Source organism: Telmatherina bonti, assembly GCF_933228915.1.
Source record: "Telmatherina bonti genome assembly, chromosome: 7".
NCBI lineage: Eukaryota > Metazoa > Chordata > Actinopteri > Atheriniformes > Telmatherinidae > Telmatherina > Telmatherina bonti.
The window spans coordinates 16,399,963-16,425,394 of NC_136625.1; the positions used below are offsets into that span (position 1 = coordinate 16,399,963).

Below are 25,432 nucleotides of genomic sequence, written 5' to 3' on the forward strand. Positions count from 1 at the left end.
GGCACTTTTCATGCCACGGACAATACAAAGTGCTTTACGAGATCAAACTAAGTCATAAGGATTAAAACAAACTTGTTATAAAACAAGTTGAAAACAAAACATTTAAAAACAATAAAGACACAAGCTCTTTCCACACACTCATACACACACAAGGACAGACAGCAATCACACTTCCCACACCCCCCACCCCACCCCCACATCCCCCAAATATCATTCCCTGAATACTCTCTCTTTAACTGAACACAGGTATAGTTAATAAAACAGATAAAACATTAAATGAAGTGATAAACGTCTGACTTGATGCTGATGTGAGAAAATGATATCGAGGGATCCGTCCACACCAGGAGCCAGTCCTCGCATGTTCATAGGGGCCGCCGCCACAGAAACCGCACATCTTCCAGGCAGCCAAGGCAAACCCCCCCCCCGCAGCCGTGAAGCTGCAGTGCTGGACCCCGCGGCACCCAAACAGGAGTAGTCGCCATGGCAACAGCCCCCAGACCAAACAGACAGGGCCCTCATCGTGCAGGATCCCAACAAGGAAAACACTGCCGTTAAAAACAGAAGTTAAATAACCTTAACAGTAAGAAGAAGGACGAGCAACCATCATAAAAATACATAAAAGGTCTTCAAAATAATGTGCTAAAAAGAAAATTCAAATTACATAAAATGAAAATAAGTTAAAAAAAAAAAAAGAAGTAAGATAAAATAAATAAATAAAATAAAGTAAAATTCAGTTAAATGCTAAGCTTAAAAGGTGAGCCTCTTCTTACAAACATGCCTTTATACTTGTGACAGCTGAATCTGTTGGTCCATCCCACTCTTGTGGACATGGTGTTTTAGAGACACCTTAAGGAAAATTCCTCAGATTGGATACAAATAGTAGCTTCCCGCCTGGGATGAACTGATCAGTTTTTTGTATTCATAGGTAAAGATAACGCTGACCCCCACTAGTGTGTGGAATGTGACATCTCAGGATTAACTTTCTTCAAAGTTAGTAAACTTTGGCTCGCATGATGTTGTAGGCTCTAATGGTCAAAATGAACTCAACTGGTTTCAGGTGGTAACTACAGAACGTAAATGCTAAATACAACTTAACACAAAGTCAATGTGATATCATAATATTTAGCAATATATGTGGTTCATACCATTTATTTACTCATTAACAGCTAGATAGATATGTGTAACACAGAGATGTGTGCAACCTTAAGGCGGTAATTAGTTACAGTTTTAATATCTTAAGTCAATATGGGTGTTTTTCCCACGTCTTCACACTGAAAGATCTCCGAAGACCTTTTTCTTGCATTTCTGTGATCTTTCAGCCTCCTTTCCCACCTTTACATTTTGCATAGAACTTTGATAAACATGACACCGGTAGATGGATTTCCCAGCTGACCTAGCTCTGAAGTAATGGGAATCTAGAGCGTAACAAATGGTGGTGCCAGTACAGGGCTGGCTCTGCTGGATGTGCAGGTGGTCCTCCATTCCCCCTTGTCAACTCCCACCCCCGCCCTCCTCCCCCCATCACAGCCATGGAGACTTGAGCAAGATTATTTTGGAGTTCAGGTTACAGACCAGCTCTTTCACTACCATTAGTCACACTCCAATTTCTGTGATAGGAATTCATTTTACTATCCTCTCACATTCTCTAAAAGTATACAGAGCCTTCCCCCTTCAGACCTAAAAGGTCACGGCGCGTTTTTTGTGATTTCTTGTCTTTTCTGATTACTTTCATCCTAACTAGGGTGCTGTACCCATGGAAGGCTGATGTTATTTAGCTATTTCATCTCAAAATTTTAGTCAGTTTGCTATAAATAATGAATAAAAAGGCTTGGAGTAGAGTTAACAGGAAATGTTAGTTTCAGCTCTTAGAGAGTTCAAAGGATTTCCCTCTAGACAAATTCTTTGTTTTCTTTCAAATCCTCGCACTTGCTGAGCCAATAATGTGTATTGATTGGATTTTACTGCTGTGTTTGCAAATAGTAGCCTTTGTGTTACTGAATCCTGAAAAAGAATCAACACTTTTAGTAGATTTTCACACTTAATTAGCTGCAGTGTGTGTGATACTTTAAGAAGGTACACAAATTTTGGTTGTAAGCTCCAATGACTCAATCACAACAATAAGAATTTACTTTGAAAGAAAAACACTAAATTGGTTACAAGATAATTTGTTTAATAGTATTTTAAATGCAATGTTGAACCATTTTAATCAGGATTTGATATGAATAACCAACAAGATGCTGAAGATTTAATTGGATTTGCCATCAGGGACTAATTTTACATCCCTTCTTGGATAATTTGGTTGACATTTAGACTAATTTTACTTGCCTATGAAAGGACAGATCACTAGTTAATTGAGGAACATATTCTCCTGCACAGCAACTTGGTTTTTCACCTTAGGTGTATTGACCATGTGGTGACAATTTCAAGTCCTTCCCCCTGGAAAATTTGATCTAGGGTACTTAGAAAAGTCAACGTTTGGGGTAGATACAGATTATTTTACACAAAGTATTTTTAGATGAAACAATAAACACTGCCTGAAGCCTTTGATATTATTTAGAAGTTAGTCTTCAAGGTTGTATTTTACATTTAGCTCAAAGCTGTTCCTGTTTTTTACTTCCACCTTATCTTTACTTTGGCAAATTATTTGTATCCTAGCTGAGCATGCAAACAGAAACCATGCCTGGTTTTGTTTGCACATTATAAAACCAAAACTGTGCATTAATTTTGTTATATAATGGTGCCAGTATTTCTTGGAAAGTGAGACTTCAAATTAGTTTTACAAGCATAGAGTGCAAAGGGAGGTTCTGTATCTTCAGATTGTTATAGATGGCATTTTTCATTAGGCCAGATCTTATTAATGCATAGTCATGATTTAAATTGCACTCTTTATGTTGTGGGGATTGTTATTAAGAGTAGCACGCAGATCTTTGTATAGATTGATGCACCCAGTTTGCATTTAAAAGTCAAATGTGGAAGGATTGGCATGGTCAGATGTTTTCAGCTTTGCCACATTGAAACATAAAGGTCACATTGAAAAGACAAGTGTAACCACACAGTGACAGAGAGGCAGCATTTGTGCACTGCAGTGCTCTTTTTAATATCGTCTGAGATAAGCACGGTGGCAAAATTCATTAAAAAGATCAAAAGTGATGTGTACATTTTCCTGGTGGGGAGCCGTTTTTAAAGCGTACACCGGGCAAAATGCATCAGTAGATGGTGGGGGAAATTGCATCACGGTTCACTACCACTTCAGCTTGGGGATGTCCGATGGGATCAGCTGCATGGCTCAGAGCAGAGAGATCAAATTGTGGAACAAGGAGCGGCTGTACCTTTTCAGCTGTCTAACTTTAAAGCATGCTGCACCTCTTAAATTCTGATCTGCGACCATGATGGCATGCTGCGTTTACTGGGTAGCAATACATGCTGCGTGACCTACAGTATGGCTTCGACCTCTGCCTGAAATATTTGATTTCAGGCTGGGAAAGGGGGGCTTGTTCAAGGTGCTTCAGTGTGACCAACATGGTGGCCCACTTTATGCCACGCATCAGACAGCGGGGGGCCTTAATGGAATTTTTACTACCTCTAGGAATGCAGATCCAATTACAGCTCCTAATGTATATACTGTAATGGCAAAATGAAAAAAAAAGAATCAAACCATTTGTTGATGATTATTTTAACTTGAGGAAAACCCATAAAATAATGTGATTTCTTTGTCAAGTTTTGTAACTCCCTTCCTGACATTGATTTGTTTGGACATTCGGGAGCAGATCAATCCCTGCAACAAGTTCTAAGTAGGCTGGATGATTGATTGTTAGGACAAGTGAAGTGCAATGAGATTAGCCAATCTTTACGTCCTCCAAGGTAACGGATAAGCTTGCTTTTTCAAGGAAAACAAACCAACTATGTGTACATTAATAAATAATGTAATGAATGGATGATCATAGATGTTTTGCTTGTTCATGTTGACTACAAAAGAAGTGTTTTGATCTATTTTATCAATTACACCGCTGTGTAGTTTTCACTCACATGGTCCTCTGGAGTTAGACACCAGCCTGACAGCCAGCTTGATTTGACTGTGGATGTCTTAGAGCTCCTACTAAGCTTTGACATGGCGCTGAAGGCAAAAATATAAGTGAGACATTTTGAGAAGATATTCTTTTCAGTATTTTAGTGCTCCTCTAATGGGAGTAAATAGACAAGTCTAGAAGATGAAATCGGAAAAATAAGTCTAAAGTAGATTTGTAGTTTAAGGGATGTGTTTGCATTCCCTAAAGTCGCGGGAATGAATGAAAATGCAGGCTTTTCCTTTTTGTGTTTTTGTTTCTGCCACAACCCTGCACTTTAGTGCTAAAACATTTAGAAAAACTACCCCATCAAAAGGTAGAAAACAGCAAAAGGTTAGACCTTTTTTTTTTTTTTTTTTTTACAAAAAGCACTCTCCCCGGAGCACTTAAGCTCAGATCTTTGTCATTATTAGCTTGCTCCTAGGACACAGAATAATATTTTAAAACCATGAAGACCAGTGCTCTAAGCTCAATTCGCCTCACAGACTATGTTCCAGAAATCCTGGAAATAAGTAGAAGGTGTGACTTTTAGAGGATAAAATGAGGCTGAATGGAAACAAAGGGAAATGACTGGCTTTCTTCCCCATTAGCACCCAAATTAATCCACTCATTTATTCTCTACAAATTTATGAGGCACTGATGCTATAATAAGAAGTTTTATGTTGAATATTTCATTTCCTTAATTATTTTGCCACAGCTTTCTAGTCAGTTGAAGTCCATTTGTTACTCCCTGCAATGAATGGTTAATGAAGAGAAAAGCGCTGAGACTTCTGGCAAATGGTGACATAGACTTAGTTTACCATTAAGCTTCGGTCAGATGTTTGGTCTAAAGAAATAGTGTAATTGAACATTTAATACACAGGATTATTCAGTGCTTAAGTGGGTGCTACTTCAGTATGAAATCACTTTGAAAAAAAAATCTTGTTTTTTCTTTTGTTTGGCTTTTTGCCATCATTAAGTCGACATATAGATGTAAAATTCTACTTCCAAAACCAAAAACCAACTTATATTTCTGTTCTTTCAGCTTCAGAATGATGATGTTGGCATTGTCTTGGTCAACAGAGGGTCCTTATCTTTCCCTGTCAGTCAAGCCATTGTTGAAGAGAGCGACCCTGCAGATGCAAAATGGCACAAGTGATGGATTACTCTTTCATTTGACAGGCTTTTCATCTGTTGAAAGGAGTGTGTGTGTGTGTGTGTGTGTGTGGTGGTGGTGGTGTGGGGGTGCTCATGCATGCATGTTTGGATGAAATGGAATTTTTTTTTACTTATTTGCTGCACATTTTCAGATTTTTTTCCCACTAATAGCTGGTATTGATTTAACAAAGAAAAAAATGTTAAAACGCAGTCGACTGATTCTGTTTTAATTTTGACTGTTTTTATTTGATGTGACGAGTAAAACTTACAAGAGTTTAGCTTTCTTTTGCAGTGCAGATAACTAATGATGTGTTGTTGTAGTCTCACCTACGTCTGGCACTTCTTGTAATACTTTTGACACTCTTTATGACACTTTAATAATCTGTTGAACTATTTATTTGCATGTTTCAAAGCTGTGAGCAAACGGTCTATTATTAGTCAGTCATGCAAAAATTTAGCACTCAATCTTCAGCCAAAGATTTTCTTCTTTTTTTTCTCTCTGTTGCAAGCCAAGTTTTCCTTATGGGAGCTATTAATGATGTTGACATTTATTTTTTGTTTTTGAATGAATCCCTTTGTGTACAGGTTGTATTTTCCTCTGTGCCAAAGGCACATTTCTGAGACAATGATATGCTTTATTAAAAAGAAAAGAAAAGAAAAACAGAATCATCTGTTGCCTCTGCACTGCACATCAGCACCAACATCATGAAGCTTTGAGTGCATCAGAAAATCACACTTTTACACTTTAGTCATTTTGCCCGCTTCTTGAGTGCTGCTGTCACACCTTACCTTCTATTTGAGGCAGAAATTTATTGAAGGAAAGCATCTGGACTTGCCAGAGACAAAATGCAGCCTCCTCTGGTTAGAAGAGACTGCTCTGTGGGGCTTTTATTAGAAACCTCTCACAGAAAGCTCTACCAATTTGTCAAAGTCTCAGCACATGGGAAACTTGCTCCATCTGAGCTACTGCGGAAACTATTCTATCATACATTACATGCTCTTGTGCAACATTTATCCTTGTTTCAATGCCATTTTTTAAGCTGCATTTCCCTTTTAAATTCCATCTCATGGGGAATATCGACTTAAAAAAAAAACAAAAAAAAACAGTGAAAACACATAAAAAGGAGAATTTTTGGATTTCATGGTTAGGATGCGCATAAACCTTTACACGGCTGCAGCTTTCTTAATTCCCTCATGGCCAAATGTAAATCACAGGCTTCATTTAACAAACTGCAGTGCAAAAATGACTGTAGCATGTAGCAGACACATTCAAACATAAAAAAATGAACTATTACTTACAAACATTCTGTAGGAAATACTTAAAAGAAGCAATGAGATTAGTTTTTCACTGCCTCAACAACAGAGGAGTCATTGTAAGAAACAGCTTGTGGATCTGTTGACTACAGCCTGTGAAGTGTAATCCTGCTGAACAGCTGGTCACAGCATTTCTCTTCCTCTGCGCTGACTTTTTCTGCATTGAAGAACCAAGTTGGCACCTTTTTTGCTATCACTCTCACTCCACCCACACAGAAGGTGAGACATCATAAGATATCCTGGTCTTGTAACCTTTTAACACACTTGAAGGGGTCTGATGAATGGAATTTTTTTGTGTGGATGCCAGAGCCGAGATATCTTTTTGAAAAATGCGCCTGACTGTAATCTTGGTGGAATGATCATTGATCAAAATGACAAATAGTCGTCTGAAACTTAAAACTAGTGGGAGTCGCACTCAGGTTAGGAAAGCAGTGTGAAGAAAGGGCCGACGTTAAAGGTCACATGCGATTTGAATACATGCAGCCGACCGCCATATCATTGATTGCTAGTTTAATTTACAATTTCCAGAGATGTATTGAGTACCTTGCCTCTGTCGCTGGTTTTGACCTTGTTATATACCTTTGAGGACCTCGTCGATGGTAAAGCTGTCACTATTACCTCCCTTGAGCGCTGTGCAAAAGAAATTAAGCACGCAAGTTGAAACAATATAAATCATGTAACGTCACTTTGGGTCAATATGGCGTCTAACAAACGTCACCGCCTCTCGTATTGCATATTTCACCTCAAAGGGACTTCTCTAAGCCACCTGCTTACTCTGTCACTGAGTATATGCGAGGAAGACTGTCCCGTGGTGCACGGGGTGCCTCCCACCCAACCCCCCCCTGAGGGCGTCGTGCTGTAAAGTGCCTCAATGTTGCTTCATTTCCCCATTTTAATTGGGCTATCTAAATGCATCCTCAGTTTGTCAATACCCGCCGGGGTCCCAGATAAAAATGATTTGTCTCTTGCTTTCAGCGGCATGCTCCGTCGTTTCCCTTCGAGAGCATGCCCTGCCAGTTGTCTGCTACCGAGTGTAATGGAGAGCACATATTCAACTAAAGCAAGCAGTAGAGGTTCCACTCCTCTATTGCTTTTACCTCTCTGGTGTTAGCCTTTTTTTTTGTCCTCTCAATCTGCCTGTAACTTACAAGTCAGTGAAGGCATGCAGACACAGCCACCACCTCCTGTGTGAACACTTGTTGAGAGTGTCGAGGAAGAGGGACTTCAAATTCACATGCTCCGCATACATGGGCCCATACAGTATCTATACAGGCACGTACACATGCCAGCTCTCACTGAAGGTCAGCGCCATTAAAACACAATCTTATCTGTGGGTTGTTTTTTTTTGGTGCCCTTTTTTTTTTTTTCCTGTCCTTGTATTTTTCACACCTCCTGTCGCTTTTTCACCATCACCTTCCTTCTCAGTGCTGGAGCCAGTGTTATCTGCAGACAGTCTTGAGGAAAAAAAAAAAATCTGGGCCGACAGTGTGTCCTTGACGAGTGTTGAGCAAAAGTACAACGTTCAAAAGCTTATTTTCAGCCTTTTTCATGTGGCAGATAATGGAAACGGTTTTGCATTGTTGATATCTGCTTTGTTTTTAGCTAGAAACTGTAAAACTGCAAAAAAGAAAAAAAAAAAAAAGAAATTGCACATTTTAATCCCTCAAATGAATTATAATTTGGTGACTTGCACAATGAAAACTGAATATAATTAGATTAAACTACATATTTATTTAGCATTTTGCTTGGTCTAAACTATCTCTGTGACTCATCCTGAATCACAAAATGAGGTTAAATGTTACTTTGACAATATGTAAATATGCTGAACCCATCTCTGTGAGATTCAGTATGGTCCATGTGTGTTATATGAATCCCACGGCTGCCGTGTGGAAGTAAATTAGCTAACAAACCGGTGGCAGTAACCAAGCGTCAGTACACTGTGAATTGCCTGGGAATGCAGAACTAACAGGTGTTGCCCAGCTGTGCTTCTGGACATGATGACATAGTGCGGGTCTAAAGAGCCCATCAGCAGCAGCACACTGACTTTCACAGCTCAGTGTTTATGACACAGGTCAGCATTTTTTCACTGGCATGCAGCCAGGACTGGGTTTGACAATGTCCCCTATGAATGAGGAAACAGAGCACATCTATTTGGATTCTTTTTCAAGACGTTTCAGAAATGTATTGTTTTAGATAATGCATCACATTTATCGATATGATATCCGACCACCGTAGACTGCAATGTTTCAAAATGCAGCAAATACAGCACATTTTTCTAAAGCAGTGATCAGTCATTCAGTCGTCGTTTTGCTGGATCGACAGCAAAAAAAACCCAACTTTCCTAACAGTTACACTGATAAAGCCCCGGGTCAACGCCATTCAGCCTTTTTTTTTTTTTTTTTTTTTTTATCTTTTCCAGCATTTAAGCAAGCAGACTGATGTTCGGGATGCTGTATTCTGCTGAGCAAATTTATTTGCCAGCTTTTATAGCTATAATGATCCCCTTGTATTTCTGGATTCTTATTTTATTTTTCTATTTGTCTTGGATAATTATTCATATTACAGAGTTTATGCTGCTGGACCAGACTGGAGAGAACAGAACAGGGACAGAAAGAGAACAGAAAAGAAACAGAGAAAACAAGAGAAAGAGATAAATGCATACACGTAAATACACATACATACCCACCTACATACCCATTCAGCCCATTTTAACGCAGGCAGCAACCATCCAACCTGATGAGTATAGCTACCACAGAAGAGCCGGCTTTTCTGTAGTTTGATACGTGTGTACTTTAACCCTTGTGCTGCACGACTAACCTTACACAACTTAATCAAATAAAACCAAAATAAAACCCAAATCAAAGAAAAACAAAACAGATACCTGACCATATCAAGAATTTCTTCAAATATTGAAGAAGATATTGTTTGCAGGCAAACTTAAATCAATGAATATCTGTTTTAGATTCAAGAGGTCGTCAATTTCCTTACATCTAATGAAGTGGTGGGATGGGTATGGGTGGTTTTAACAATGTTGTGGGGGGGGGATACTAACTCCATTTGAAGTCTTGGGGGTGAGCTACAATGCCTCACTTAAAGCAACAGTTTTTGAGTGGATACAGCCTGAGATCCCTCTGCGTTTGGAGTTTTACGTTGCACTGAAATGGGATTGCACTCAAAATGGAGCGACTGCCACATTTTATCTTCCGCTCTGCTGTTAGGACCACCAGCCAATAATCTTTGCTTCAATCTTTTTACTGCAGCACAGTTTGTTCAGCGATTTCATTTCAGATTCATGTGACTTTGATTTGCCACAGTTTACACCCACAAATATACTTTTTTTTTTTTTGCTTCTCACGCTCCTCGGGTGTGTGTGGGTGTAATCTTTATTCTCCTGAAGATTCCTTCAAACTCTCTTGAGTTTATAATGAAATGCAAGACTTCCAAAATGTCCAGATTGACTGATTTCTTTTTTTTTTCTTTTTTTTTTGTGAGCAATAAGACGTGAGGGTAAATATAAGAAGTTTCTATTCACAGTGCATCATCCATGTCCCATTTCTTCTAAGATTACTGCAGCAAATACAGCTTGAATATACTTTTGGCTGTGGGAACTGAATTACTTTTTAATCAGATGACCCACATCTCATTTGTTCTAAACTAGAAAGAATATTAAAGACAAAACAATTCCTTCTCTTCCCTTGCTGAGTGTTGTGTGCACAGATCTCCAGTTAAAGCAGACTGTCTCTCATTGTTAACAACAAAGAAAAGCACACAGAAATGTAGAACACACTGCGAACCGCCATCTCGCTCAGCAGAGTTTATCCACGGACAGATTCTGCAGTGCTGCTCTTTGCTGAAAGCATTATAAGTTCCTATTTGAATGTTAGTTTGATTGGTTTTTGTTATGCTAATGTTTATAAGTTACTGCTTCATTCAGGTTAATATGAATTGCTTATTAGATTACAGTTTATTTAGGCTGTCAGAAGATGGTGGTTATTATGTACGCATGTTTTGATTAGTAGTGGAACACAATGCTATGCATCAGAAGTCTAGGTGGGTTGCAATGTCAGCGCTGTCCCTGATACATAAAAAACATCATTATGTGGAGGGCGAAATGTAGCCGAAGCACTGCTGCAAGTTACGGTCCACACAGTATTATGGGGATAAATGAGCAAAACTCTCCCCAAGGTCCCAAGGCTCTGTGATCTATTAAGGCACAGTCGTCTCGGATGGTGAATCTCGGGGTGCCGGGGGATTTTTTTTTTTTTTTTTTTTGGAGAGGGGTGGGCATTGTTGTGCTGACATCCTCTCTCGATGCAATCCCTTGTCCTTGTAGGACGGAAAAGAAAAACAGCACCAGAGGCTGACTTGGCTGTTCCTCTGAGCTCCGTCATAAATCCGACTGAACATTTCTGAACATCTGTTGTGGATGATTAGCTCCATGGCTAGCCGAGTTTGACCGCAGGGAATGAGAAACTGTGTGTTTGCGTATTTTTTTTGTGTGCAGTCAACTCCTTGCTGATTTAAGAATGAGGATTTAGCATATTTATCCCCCACCAAGCTCTTACTTTTTCTTAAGATAAAAAAAAAAAAAGAAGGCTAAATTATTTTTGAAGCAGCTTTTACTGTCCTTCCCAAATGTTGCCGGACATAAATGAATACAAATGGTTTATTTCAAGGTCATGTTCTCTTTTTTTAGCCCCACAAGTTTCAGTAACAATAGTTAAAAAAAAAAAAGACTGAATGTGAAACACATGCAGGAAGTGCATTTACAAACAGTGGTGAAATATTTCCAGGTGTATCATTAACCAGCTTGAGCTTCCATTAAGTCACAGACTCTCTACCTGGAAGCTGGTCAACAAATAATGGCATCTCTAAGGTGCCCATAACATCCCGTGTACCTCTGACCTTTTTAATTTTTCCCTTTTCTTTCTACAAGTGAACCAAAACACACACAAAAAAGGTTCTTTTGTGTCATGGTTTAAAAAGGTAAAACCCTGCAACCTCCTCCCTCCTCACACTGAAATTTGACACAATGGTGACATCACATGGTGGGTTTGGCTTCTCCCGGACAGTCCCTGAACACCCCGCTCAGTGTGTGAACAAGCGTTGCCTCTGAAGGATCTCTCCAAGCCACCACACGGCTCTAAAGCCACAGCTGGAAACCTATCGCCGCAGAGCCAAGGCAGTTCCGCTGGTTTAATGAAACGCTCTGAACGGAATAACTGAGGAGAGACTGGGGACTGCTTTCTCTCCCTCTCATTTTTTCATAAGACATCACTCAGGGATAATCTTTTGTGGATACTTGCTGGATTTTCCTCTCTAGGGTTTGGATTCTCTCTCTCCCTTTCTGGAATAAGTGCCTCACAATAAAAAAGGAATGAAAAGGATTTCTATGTAAGTGGACTAACTTGGCATGCATGGGTAAGTTTGAGTTCTCAAAACTTCTTTAAAGCCGTTGCAGTTATAAAGTTGTCTTTTGGGAAAAAGACGTGAGGCACAGGTGCAGTTTTTGTAAGTCACTTGACTTCTCTGAGTCGGCCTGAACTTTATTCGCCACATATCATGATTGTTTTATTTGGTGGGTTTTTTTTCCGTCTCTCGACATGCCTTTCACAACTTGCCTTTTATAATAAAAGTAACAAAATAAGTTGATGTGTTACACTTGAGTGGTTAGGTATTTTCTTACTACTCTTTTGTCTCCTTCACTTTTGTCCTTGCTCACTCTTGCTTGCGAAGCCAAAACAATAGTTTAACCTCGTCTTGGCTCGACTCTATTGGCTGGCTATCTGGCAAATTGCCTTGTCTGGTGCAAGCCCTCCCCTACGTATTCAGAGGACTTTGAATAGAAGGGCCATAGAATGTCCCCTAGCTACCGCTGCTTAGGTGAGGCACCCTACCGTTCTCCTGCGTTTGGCTTACACTCAGGCTAAACAACCTGTTTTTCCAGTTGTCTTTATCGCCACAGGCAATTTAGAGGATAAAATTTCAGTTAACTAAAAGAATTTCAGTGTAGAGGAGACAGAAAATCTTTTAAATCCCAGATAATTATAGAGGAGAGCTTTTGGAAGTCATAAATTTCGATCTTTTCTTTTTTTTTCTTTGAGCTCTGACTCAATAAATGTTGTTTTTTGTCACATTTCTTTGTGCAATTTAGAGGTTTAATGCTGTTTATTTTTGACCTGAAGACACTTTTTCCTCTTTTTAACGGAAGAAAACATGTGCTTATTGCCCCCTTCAGCAAAAGTTTTGTCTAATATCTTATTCTTTCTTTGTACTTACAACATACAACTTTTAGAAAGAGTTCTTACTTTCACAAGTGCGAAAATGGTTTTGTATTTAGTTTCTTGCTTCAAGACTTAATGCCTGTGAGAAATTGTTTGTTTTCCCAAAACTTTCTTAAAAACTTTTGTTTGACCTTTCAAAGATCTAGACACCCCCAACAAGTCTTTTTTTTTTTTTTTTTTTTAACCTTCCTTAAACAAAAGAAGCCTGTTCATTAATTAACTGTTAATGTTTTATTTCTAGTGAATGAGTAAAGGGAGCTGCCTCTTTCTCAACCCTGTTTATCTCAGCTCAGAGAGGGAACCCAGATGTATTGAATCTCAAGGCCGAAGCTGCTGTTGAAATGTCTGTTCAGCTGCTCGGTAGCATAAACGAACAACACAAAAAAAAAAACTGTCAGTTGGGGTAATTTGTGCAAACAAAGCCAATCCCAGTCTGCACTGCTTGACCTGTAGGTTGTCCTCTTTCACCTCCACCATGCAGACCACTGACCCTTCATTCCACTTATACAACTGTTCTCAGTCTTTTTATCACTAGTTATGTTCCAGTGAAGCATTAAGTGATGTGTCACATGTGACCTGAAGAAGAAACTAGCGCCATTTGTTGTATGGGAGCTCTTTATTAGATTTCCTGACCAAATATACGTAACATCCTTTGCTTACTTGGCTGCCTTGGTTCTTCTGAATAACTTACTCTCACTCAGTGACTCAACCCCCCCCCTCCTTTCCCAATTGAATTCTTCAAAAGTAATTATAGGCCGAGCATATGGATTTTTCCATAGAACTTGATTTCTCATGATCGGGGTATTGGGTGATGTGTAATGGCCTGTTAAGGCATGATGAATCTGCTCAGCCGCTTGTATCCCAGTTGGGACATGAAAGAGTTTGCTTACAATCACAGATCAATGTCTGTGATTGCAACTGTGTCAGCTGAGCCCGACATTGTCCATGACACATACTGTAAAAAAACAGACATGTTAGCTTTTGTTAGACAATTAAAGATTTCAAAGCTTTGATTCAGAATCTGAAGTGTTTGCTTTAAAATGCCGACAAATTGGGGGGGGGTTGGGGGGAATTTAAGCTCATTACATGTCAGGGATCTCCAGGAATTGTTGCATATTCCCAATTTTGACAAGGTTATAGCTGTTTTATATTAACACCTAGTTGTCATTCTGTTTGTTTGTTTGTTTTTTTTTCTTTTTACTAAATATAATGTTTATTCAGCTTATAGTTGTGCCAGATGAATCCCGCACAAAGTGTGATGTCAATCAGCGGCCACTGCCGTGCGACGTGTTGGCAGTGCTGATAGTCACTTTCTGGTTTTAGTTGTGATGCTTCTTTCTTCCATCCAGCCGCTCATTCACTGTGACAGGTGCTGAAAAGAAGGTTTAGGAAAAAAAAAAAAAGGGCATCTTTACCACTACAATCATCAGTGTTTTGACAAGAATGCTTTTCTCAGCTGCCCCAAGCAGAGAGCTTGCGTGATTGAACTAGGTCTATGTCTATCCTTTGACTTCTACAGAAGCTTGCTAAACACATATTAAGGTATTGACATGAGAGCAAATCTAAATTAGAAGACAGGTTTATTTTAGGGGAGGTGATGTTATTTTTGTTGCTACAAAGTGATGAATAAAAGTTGGCCTGTAAAAAGCCATCGCCTCTGTGGCAAGGCAGTTTTTCGCTCATTGTCTCTTTACAAGGAATTGATGCAAATCAGAGTGCTCACAGGTTGGATTACATTCAAAACCCTTGACATCTTTTGTCTTTTTCCTTACTTTTTTTTTTTTAACATTACAAACATCTTTACAGCCGCAGCCAGAGCAAGCCCTCAGAGATGGGTTTTGTGCGTCTTACCTTGCACTTTTCATTTAAACTGGACCTCTGTGCATTACAGCAATGGGCTTCTCAATGGGAACAGAAATCTCCTTTTCTCGGAGAGGACATTTCACTCTTTGCACAAAACTCATTTCAATTCCGCATCATCCCATTACACCTCCCCATTGATTGAAACTACTTCCATTTCCAGCAAAGGCTGAATTTCTGGCAGCCCTCGTGTTTGATGAAGCCAATGTTTGGGCTTTATATATAGATTCTGCTGCACATCATAGGCTATTCTCTCAAAACTGGAGGAGGCTGAGGATTACTGTTTTTATTTACCAGTTGGATGCTGTTATTTTGCTTGATTTGTCATCACTAATACCGGTTGACATGTTTTTGTAACAAGGGGAGAGATGGTCAAGTTTGGTTGCTTAGAGGCTTTGAAAGTTTTCAGCCTGAGGTTTTCTTCTTCAGTATGAGACCTAAACATGATGCTTATCTACAGTTAAACAAATAAAAGCGATGCTTTATTTCTTTGTGTTTGGGTTCTGAAAGTATAATAAAGTAGTCCATTTATCCCACTGACTTAACCAGCATTCTTGTTTGCTCACTCTTCCATTCTCTGCAAATGCCATGCTTAAACCTGACATTTTACTTCATTACTTTACCAACCCTCCTGTCCCTTCCTTTATCTACCCACTCATGTCACTTCTAATGCAATAATAAGCCTTCACACTCTTGGCTAGGCTCACATAGGCTTGAATATATAGTCATGTAAGTTTCATGTGTAGTTTGTGTGTTTTATGGTGCTAGTATTTAATATTGTAGCAATTTGTTCATCATATGGTTTGCTCTCCAACAGAGGCAGTGTCTCTTCCTCCTGCAGAGTTCTAAGGTCTCTGGCATGTTTTTGGAAGATGGATGGAGATTCATCTGGTTTCATTATAACGCCTGACTTATTTATAGCCTGCCCGTGCAGCGCCTCTTGGTCCGCTGTGGCTTTGTAAGGATGCTGGGGGGCTGTGGCGTTGATGAAACATTCTTGTGTCCGGAGGGTTTTCTCTGAGGAGAGCAGTGCTTGTTTAAGGGAGGGCAGTGAGGTGACAATACAAGAACCACAGGCAAGGCCACTGAAATCTAATTCCACCAGCCTTGCCTAGCTACAACATTCCTTTTTAAAGGCTTTCCCAAATCCGCAGTCCTGCTCTGTTGGGTGTTGGGCTGTGTAGTGATGCCATATAGCCCAACGACTTGAAAAAAAGAAATAATGTAGGCTGGTCTCATAAAAGTAGTTTTCATAAAAAGTTAAGGAAGAATTTGCAGTAAGAAAAAAAAAAAAAAGCACACTTGAAGCACTTTTAGTTTAACTTGTGCACAGTTTGGAGTTCCTCAGTCCAAATCCCAAACCTTTATCTGGACCCCCCAGCCCCATCTCCGCCCCTACAGCCTTGGAGATTACTGCTTCACAACCCTGGAGCAGGGATGCTGTCTGCCTGGTAATTTGATGGCTAATCCCCTACCTCTTCCCTACAAATCTCTTCCCTGATAAAGGGGCTGCTTCTACATTAGTAAACATGGGAGCTGCGGCTGTCTTTGCTGACAGTAAGACAGGAGAAGTGGTTGAGAAAAAGGGGGGAAGTAGGATAACCACTTTCTTCTTTATACTTGCAGGGAGCCCTTTGCATCCCATGCTCGAAGATTAAATTTAAATGTGACATTTATACCAAGAAAATACCTTAAAATTGCTAATAAGACTGTTTAATTTAATGTATGAGGTAAATTATAGGTTGTACGTTCTAGCACTTATTAGTTACAGAATATAAAACCCCCCTAGCTCAGTGTCTCATGAGGTTTGTGGTTATATTGTTTGATGGTGAGCTGCAAACGCCTCAGATGTTTTACTTTACAAGGAGATTTCACTTCATTGTTAATGCACATTTATTAGCTTTTTGACCCAAATTATATATTCCAATGATTACCATGATACTTCCATGACTAGACACGATGCCTTACTTGAAAGGAATTCACTTTCTCAGATCTTTCTTCACAAGCTGTGTGTCTTATGGTTAGACTACTGAGACACCGAGCATAACTCCAGTGCAGTCTGCAGTCCACAAGACTTTAGTTAAGTTCAGGCAGACCCGTTGCTATGGTTGGGCCCCGGTGGGCAAGGCTGGCCCATTCACAAATCAGGCCATCACATCCATGGAGTAGCCTTCTTGTTTTAATTAGTATACTTTTGAACAAAAGTTTGATTTTTAATTATTTTACAATGATTTTTGTGGTGGTACCAAATCATCACAGTTAGAATCAGTTCTTCCATGTGCTTTTTCGGACTTGAGAAAGCTTCTTTCCAGATCTTTGCAGGTAACGCTTGTCTGTACATTTAATCTATGTAATCACCAAATCTTGCAGTAACATGCATTCTCCAAGTTATCGCAATATTTGTTTCTGAGTCATTTGCTTGTTCCAATGAAGTAGTAGTAGTAGTAGTAGTAGACCAGTACATGCGTACAATGTAAATAATAGTATCATCAGTCTGACTCATTCTTATGAAATGTCTCAGTTATATTTTTGTGGCGGTGTGTGTTGGGTTATTTTCTGCTGCAGGTGTTGCCTTGTTGTTTTACAGAGTGGAAGTAAGATGCACATAATTAAGCAGGATATGTTTGGTTGGGCTCTAATAGCCTTTCTCTAAAATGAACTTACTTGTGTAGGTTAGTGAGCGTTCTTTCTCTATGTAGAAGTTTGTTAAGCTGAAAGATCACAATGAAAATATCTGCTTTGTGTTGAGCATTCTTGTTGTTCAGCGTGAAATGTACTCTATGGTGCTGAACGTATCAGCAAAATATCACTGTTTTGCTTCTTTGGCTTCAGACAATATGTCATTTAAATGAAGGCCAAAGTCTGATTAATAGTTGAAATGACTAGACTGATTGGGCAATTCATAAATTTAATGTTGAATTTCCTGTTAAATGTACCATTTTACAGCTGATAAAAGGCTGGATCCTATTATAAGTGTCCACATAGGAGAGGAAAATCCATCTTTTTAATGGTTTTCTTTACCTACTATGCTTTTTGAGTAGATATTGGAATGTGAGTCTAGAATTTATCCTCTTTTAAATTCATTGTTGACTTGATAAATAGAGCCTGAAACAGCAATGCAACAGAAACAACGTGTTACTACGTCCTGGCGCCAGCACTGAGTTGAGGTCAGACTCAGAATTTCTGGTTTCCTGCTGTGATTGACAAAGCTGTAAACCTGAGAGACAAAACTTAACGCCGTCAGCTCAAAAACAGCTTAACCAGGTTGAACAGGACATGGGAAGAGAGCATTTAACCAGTCTGCCGAGTGACTTCAACTTGATGACTGCAACATTGCCTGTGATGGCTTTTCATTTGTTGACCTGACAGAGGCACTCTAGGCGTCAGGGCGGATCTGGGAAGGTGAGTGACAGGCCTGGTGTTCAGTCTAATCGTAGTCAGAACGCGAGATGACATGTCAGGTAGAGTTTAGGAGATCTCTGCTTTCAGGACACTGGGAACCAGTCAAACATCATGACCACACAAATGGATTGAAGTGAAGACTCTAAGTTTGTGGGTTTTGTTATTTTACCACACTACATGTTTGCCTCAGCCTGCACTTCTTATGTAATTACGAGCCGAAAGTTTAGTAATAGCTCTAATTCTGCTCATGCATTTGTTTTATAGCTGGAGTTTGTAACATCTGAAGTGACCTATTTTTCCTGCTTTACTTTTTTTTTTTTTTCTATGAAGAGCAGTAATGAATGTTGTCATCACATCTTCAGTTAGAATTAATCAACAACAGAGGGAACTTTTAAGTATCAGTTTGCATGATTTGATAAATTTATTTTTACTCTGAATCTCTAGGAGAATTCTTGCTGGATTTCTTTTATTTATTTATTTTTTTTAAAGAAAATTGTCAAAGAAAGTATTTCATAAGTCAGTACAATCAGATGACTCAGGCAACCCAGATTTTCTCTAAGTTGATATTTTCAAAGGGTCTGAATATGAAAGCAGAACTTGCGCATGTTTTTCTGTGTTGTGTATGTGTGTCTTGTTAGTCAGGCTGCAGCACACTGACTTTACTCTGGTGGTAATTGATAGTCTGGAGGCTGTCTCAGCTGCAGGTAAATCCTATCTGTGCAAAGGAGGGTGGGGTAGGGGAGTGAGTATAAATAAGTCTACCAAGGACTGAGGATTTCAGTATAACAAGGGGGTGAGGTGTTAAATATGGTAGAGGCTTTCCCTTGCAGACACTTGAAATTTCTTTGAGATAGCACGAGATTAAATGTACAGCTAGTCTGCAGTTTCCTTTGAGAAAAGTGTTCTGCATCTGTTGCTGGTATTACTACATTAACCACAGAGCGGCAGCTTAGGTGTGGCCTCTGCCTCTTTTGAAACATACCCATCAGCTCGATGAAACAAATTTCAATACAATACTTTTCCCAGAAAGACTGTGGAGCAGGAGTGGGGAGCAGGCTAGAGAGATTGGTCCCAGAGAGAGATTCATAGGTAGTAATGAGGACATTGGTGAAGTGCAGGTCAGCGTGTTGTGGCTCTGGCCTGTCAGTATAATGGAGCTTGCCAGTCAGCTGGCAATCGATTGTACTGCTCACGACCTCGTCCGCCTGTTGTTCTTCACCCCTCCTGCTTGTCATGCTGCCACGCAGAGATTGAGGACGAAGCAGATTCTTCCTCCAGATGACAGATGCAGTGTCCAGATACTTTCTCATTACCTGAAAGGTGGCCTGAGGTCAGGTGTTGAGGAAAACAGGTCTGACTCCACCTTTTCCAGCTAATGGAACCACAAGAGACAGCCAAGTAGCATCGTGATTTAATTCCTATTTATTTTTGCCTCTAGTGAGTAAGCACCCATCAGCATTCAATGGATTTATGGCTGCAACTAATTATGTGTGTGTTAATGATGGAGAGAGCGAGTGTTTATTGTTTTTATGTAACAAAAAAAAAAAGAAATCAACCTGAAGATTGTTATTTGTAAGTCTTTGAGTTTCCTCCTTGGCTATTTTGGATCCTAGGTTGTATGTAAGAGATGGATCTAAGTGACAACCTAAAGTCAGATACGCATTCAGTGACCAGCAACCATGGTACACACCTGTCACTCAACTTTTATATTAATTATTATTACAGCGGATGAGCTGTAAACATTCACTTTCAGATACACTTTTGCAAATGAGAAAAATAAGAAGAAAAGTACCAAGAAGAAAAACATGATTTGTTCTGGGATGTAAACTTTTATTTTGCTTTAACTTTATGCATTTTAACAAGAGCCTCAAGTGGCCTTTAGGGAAACTGCATTTTAGCACTTCCTCATAGATTGGCTTGATTTATCACTCTCTGAGGCTGCTTGATAATTACACAGTGACACATATTAACAATATAGAAAAAAATCCAAGGCATATTTAATTTGTTTTTATTTATTACACCGTGCTGTAATGAGGTCTTCAGTCCACCTATGGTTTCTGTATTCATCACCAAGGACACTGAATATGGGAGCATCAGTTTAGTAAAACACATTCAAACATAAATGGAAATACAACATATAAAGCAAAAGCAATTTGCATTATTTAAAGGGTTTAAATGTCAATATTTGTTATGCCCACCTTGATTCATTAGCACAGTCTTGACCCTCATAGCCAAGCCTTCTTATGGTTTGTGTAAGTAGTCTTCAGAAAGTTCTCCAGGCTTTTTGAAGGACATTTCAAAGCTGTTCTTTTGATGTTGCTGCCTTTTTCTTCCGTTCTCTGTCAAAATGATCCAACATTGCTTCAATGATGTTGAGGTCTGAGCTCTGGGTAGGATTCTTAACTCCAGAAGACCTGCTGACACTAATTTTCGGTCCAGTTCTCTGAGTTGCGTTGTATGTCCCAGCCTTTTCTCCTGGTTTTCCCGTTCTGTTATTTGGGAGTCTGGCTCATCCTTTGAGTTAAGTTGCTTGTGAGAATGTTTCCCATGTTAAGCATTGAATGACTTTGAGTAAGAAACTAGCGCATGCTGCTTAAAGAAAAACATTGTAGCTTCAGAAAGCCTGAAGAATTATTGCACAAGTACACTTTCAAAAACTTACAAATGAGTCTGGCCTTTTGGAGGCAAAATATAAAAAAAACAATGGTATCAGACTTTTGCCCAGTTACAAATGCTTGTATAATGTTGGATAAAATGTCAGATTAGTTACTAATCAAGCGTACACATGCCAGGTTAGCTTGGAAACTGCATCTTGGTCATTTATTCCTATTCTGTGTAGCACAATGGCTTTGTTTGATGAACACGGTTCAAGCTGAAACTCCCTACTTTTCTTGCCCTTTATCGACTGGTCCCTGCCAATTCCGCACTCATCTCTTTTACATTTTAAATCCTCAGGCCTCCGGAGAGCGATGGGGATATATGGTTCCATCTGCTCCAACAGGCTGGCTCATGGCTTAGACAGGCTAAGAGACAGAGAAGGAAGCATGCTCAGGGAGAGATGCAGAAACACAGGGATGGGAGGAAACACAGACTGACTTAAAGACAGAAAGGCTTATTAGAATCTGCCTATTTTCACTAGTTAGACAGAGACTGAGAGGGTAGCCGTCTGGAATAAAAGGCGGGACAAGTTGGATTAGGACCTTTGGGGGGGGGGATCCTTTTTTATTCTTTCATATTCACAATGGCAACTCAGGTATGCTGAATATGTTACATCTAAAATGTTTCAAGTATGACCAAGAGTCTGTGCTGTTCTTCCTTTTTCTTAGTTTTAAGTATAACAAGGTGAATCCTAGCATAACACATGCTGCCGTGCCTCTAAGCTCCCACAAACACTCTTCTCATGAACAGGTTCTTCTTTCTAAATAGGGCTCTATGGTTTGCACCAGACACCATAAGGTACAGTGTTTCTGTTTTCCCACCACAAGCTCCAGATTATATAGGAGGGGCTTTTCCCGGTCCTCCCCTGAGTTTGTCTAACCCTTCCCTGAGTAAACACTGACTTTATTCTTCTGTTCCTCAGACCACAGTTGTTCCCTGTGCCTTTTTACATGCTCTACCATAAGGTGAAACAATATATGGTGTCAATACGGAATTTCTTGTGTGAAATTCAGCTCCGATTGAAAACAAACATTGCACACAGCGTGAAAAATACTGAACATAACATGTTGTAAAGTGAATGTAGTCCACAGCTACGGCTCCTCACCTCTGTGTGGAGTGGTTTTATTTCCTAAGAGAATCTTGTGGCCTCACAAAGCAGCTTTTCAGAGGCAAATTTGCATGTAACAAATGTAGCGAGATAAGGAGCTGCTTGTGAGATTGCAGTTGGACGAGCACAGACCATCATCCATGGGAGAGTTTTGGAGCACTTTTTGGACAAATGGCTAATTGAAGCAGTCTGGCTATTTTAATTCTCGGCCAATATTTAATTATCCTGGGGTGAGTTTGCAAATCCTTATTTCTCAAGAAATATGAAATTGTGAATTGAAAACACAGATTTGCAAATATGATAAAGTCCTTAAAAAAAAAACAAAAGTCTTAATATTAAATTTATGAAAAATCTTGTAAAATGCATTTGTGGTTTTAAAAGTCCTGCTTGTTTTCTCCAATAAGATGTATGAAAAGCAGACAAAGAATAGGGGGGTACGTTCTCTGCCATTCTTGCATCCTTATACAACCCAGTCTTTGTAAGTATTGTTGCAAACAATAACCAGAGTTGCTGCTCTGTCATTGAGCACGAAGGCCACAGCTTCTTTCTCTTGTCGGCCTCTGGAGGGTCCACGGCGGCCAAAGAGCTTCACCCCCAGCTCTTTACAGTTACTAATCTGGCCTGACACCAAGCTGATTTACAATACCCCCTACTCTAAGCACTGACTGGCTGTAGGTAATTGATTTAGAACAGTGGGGACACCTGCTTAATAGCATGAGGCTCTCGAAAACCCCTCCTAATCATCTTACGCAAAGTTTTACCCAATATTGTTGCTTCAGTGCCACCTTTTGAAAACAAATGCTCTTCAACCTAAAAACCAAACCATTGAGTGTTTCTGACAAAAATGTGCTTACACATGGATTTTTTTCATGTTTCTTTTTGTTTTGTTTGTTTTTATTTAAAATGCATGATTTTCACATGCAACATTTCTTCTCTTTCTGCTTGCTAAAAATCCATCCATGTTATATCTGCGCATTGAGCCTGAACAGCTGCCTCTGTTTGGCGAGCTATTGATCTGTGGAGCTGCGTATTTGCCAGTCTTTCTGCTCACATGCCTTCACTCTGTTTGTCTTTTACTGGCTGAGACGGGGCTCTCTGCCTAGGAGGTGATGGGGGGTGGGGGAGTTGAAGTCCTCTGCATGGAGTGAAGGGGGGGGGGGAGTCCGTGCCTTCTGTGCTGCCTGCCTAGTCATTTTATGGCACCATCTGTCTGCAAGCAAACCATCAAGTGGTGACGTCTTAGCTCATCTTTCCTGCTTGGCAGCGTAAATTTCCTTGTGATATTTATGTGCATCTGCAATTGAAAATATGTCTGAGTTTATGCTGCTAACTTAATATTTGGCCATGGCACAGAACACAGTCTTAATAATTCATTTTCATTTGTTAACTTTCAGCACAAAGAATTATTAAAATGCCTTTCAGTCTTTGAAGAAGAAGAAGAAGAAGAAGAGGACTGTTAGCAATCATACATCTACACTGTCCTGATTTATCATTCATCATATTTAGTTACTGACATATAAGACTGAAGCAATGAGCAAATCACAAAGAGAATGATTTATAAGAAGGATTAATATATAGTCAGCCCTAAAGTGGTACCTTTTTAACCTTCTACTTATTTCTTGACAGTGTGTTTCTCAGTCACACACCCGTGTTGGCTGAACCTCCATGCAAGGCTCCCCTGCCACCAGGAGTAAATTAGGTTTTTTGGGTGGGGGTTACATATCAATTTCCAGGTAAAAACCAACAGTTTTTAAGGCAGTAACTGATACAAAAAAGCAAGCAAGAAGGAAAACACACAGAAAAACAACAACAAAAAACCTACGATGACCCAGAAAATGGAAAGAAACAAAGGATGGCAAAGTACAAAAAAAAGTTATTCAAAAGCTTTAAAACACATCAGAAAAATAAAACTGGGAAATATATTCACAAAGTTCACCCTGAAGCATAAAGGCTGAAGTGTAACAGAAAAGATAACCCATGAGCCTCACATATGGCTACTACAACAACATTTTTCATAAAAGTAACTTGACAAGTTCCTTTTATGAAAAATGTTGTAACTTGACAAGTTCTTTTGGGGATTTTCTATCCAAACCATGAGAAAATCTGACTCCACCTCGTGGGTTAGCTAGGTATCAAGTCAGCAGGCTTGTGATAAAGCAGGAAACCTGTTCTCCTGTCGAGGCCACAGCTCTGTCTCAGACACAGAAAGACATGCCAACTGACTGGATGAAATTAAAAAATACGCATTTCAATATTGACAAGGAGGTGCAACTTGAAGGTCCTCAGATCAGGGTCAGCTTTATGAAGCGAAATAAAACGTGTTTCGCCTGTTGTGTATGTGCGAGACTCATGTTAAACATTGTTTTTTTTTATCTAACTTTATAGTTTTATGAATATTGCATTGGAATTTCCAAACTGAGCTAGTTTATATTCCATATATCTAAGGTCGATGCAACTGTACAGAAAGCTTCTCCATGCACTCAATTGGTTTGGGTACACACAGCGTTTCTTTTACTTGATGGATGTCTGCTTTACATTGAGCTTGCTGCCTGATTTATTTTGCAGGCGTCATGCTCAGCGCTTTGTATTGCAAGCCATTTTCTCCTTGCTCTGCAGCACAACATCGCCAATAATCACTCCTCGATAAATTCAAAAGGAAGTGGCACTCTGGTACGTCTCTTCTCGTCTTTGCAACACAGATTGGTGTAATACATATCACCTTTCATTCCTGGATTGATTTGCAGCTTTAAAGATTGGTATGCCCCACCAAGATGTAAATGTAAATCCTTACATCAGGAAAATGTATGAAGGTGTTTAAGATGTGTTAAGAGTTCATTCAGCCAGACTAAATGTCAATCGACTTTGTATCACATGCATAAAGCCGATATCCAAAAGTCATTGTATTCTACTTAGAGCCAAGTTAGAACCTGTGTCAGGCATTATCAGGAGAGCGAGGCTTTAAGCCCAGCCCTCATGCGTCACAGGTTACATCACAATGCGTCATGGGAACTGTGGGATATATTTTAAATGTTTGCATACATTTTAGATGTCCTTACTTATTTATCAAGCTGTGATAAATCACCCCTGATGAGTTTGTTTGAGTCATCCATGCAGGCAGACACTAGCTGCGTGATTTATTTCACAAGTCCTGTCATTGTAGGTCACCATGCACCGTGTTTCCGGCTTTCTATTGCTCAATTTAAGGAAGAGTGCCCGTCTTTTATAGGTGTCTCTCAGTCTCTCAAGCTTGTGCTATGCAATAAACCGTTAACAATTAACTTTGTGGAATCAGCTTGTAAACAGAAGTGCTGTAAAACTCGATAGGTCACAGGACATTACCCTTTGTTAGGTGAAATTCAATGCAGGGTCTTGTTGCAGTCCTGGATAAAAAAAAAAACAAGAAATAAAAAAAAAAAAAAAAGACATGCACCGTCGAGCCTGAGGATCCAACAAGGCTTTGGAGCTGAAGGCAAAAGCCTTATTGGTTGCTTTAAACTTTCATTTTACAATACAGGGCTTACCAACTTGGAGTAATTCTATTGTTTTTTTAACAGATGTGCGTGTGTGTATATATATCTAAATACATATATATATATATATATATA

General features: G+C 39.5%; 1 protein-coding gene across 5 annotated transcripts in view; it reads left to right on the forward strand.

The window, feature by feature from the left end:
- The window catches only part of ptprfb (protein tyrosine phosphatase receptor type Fb), a 181,668-nt gene that overhangs the window by 32,948 nt on the left and 123,288 nt on the right, over positions 1 to 25,432 (forward strand). Inside the window, exon 1 of one of the 5 annotated variants that reach the window (XM_079244009.1) lies at positions 11,883 to 11,936. The exons of the other annotated variants lie outside the window; for them this stretch is intronic. The gene's annotated coding sequence lies outside the window, so the exon portion shown is untranslated. Of the gene's footprint in view, positions 1 to 11,882; positions 11,937 to 25,432 lie in introns of those variants that run through there. 5 annotated transcript variants of the gene reach the window in all.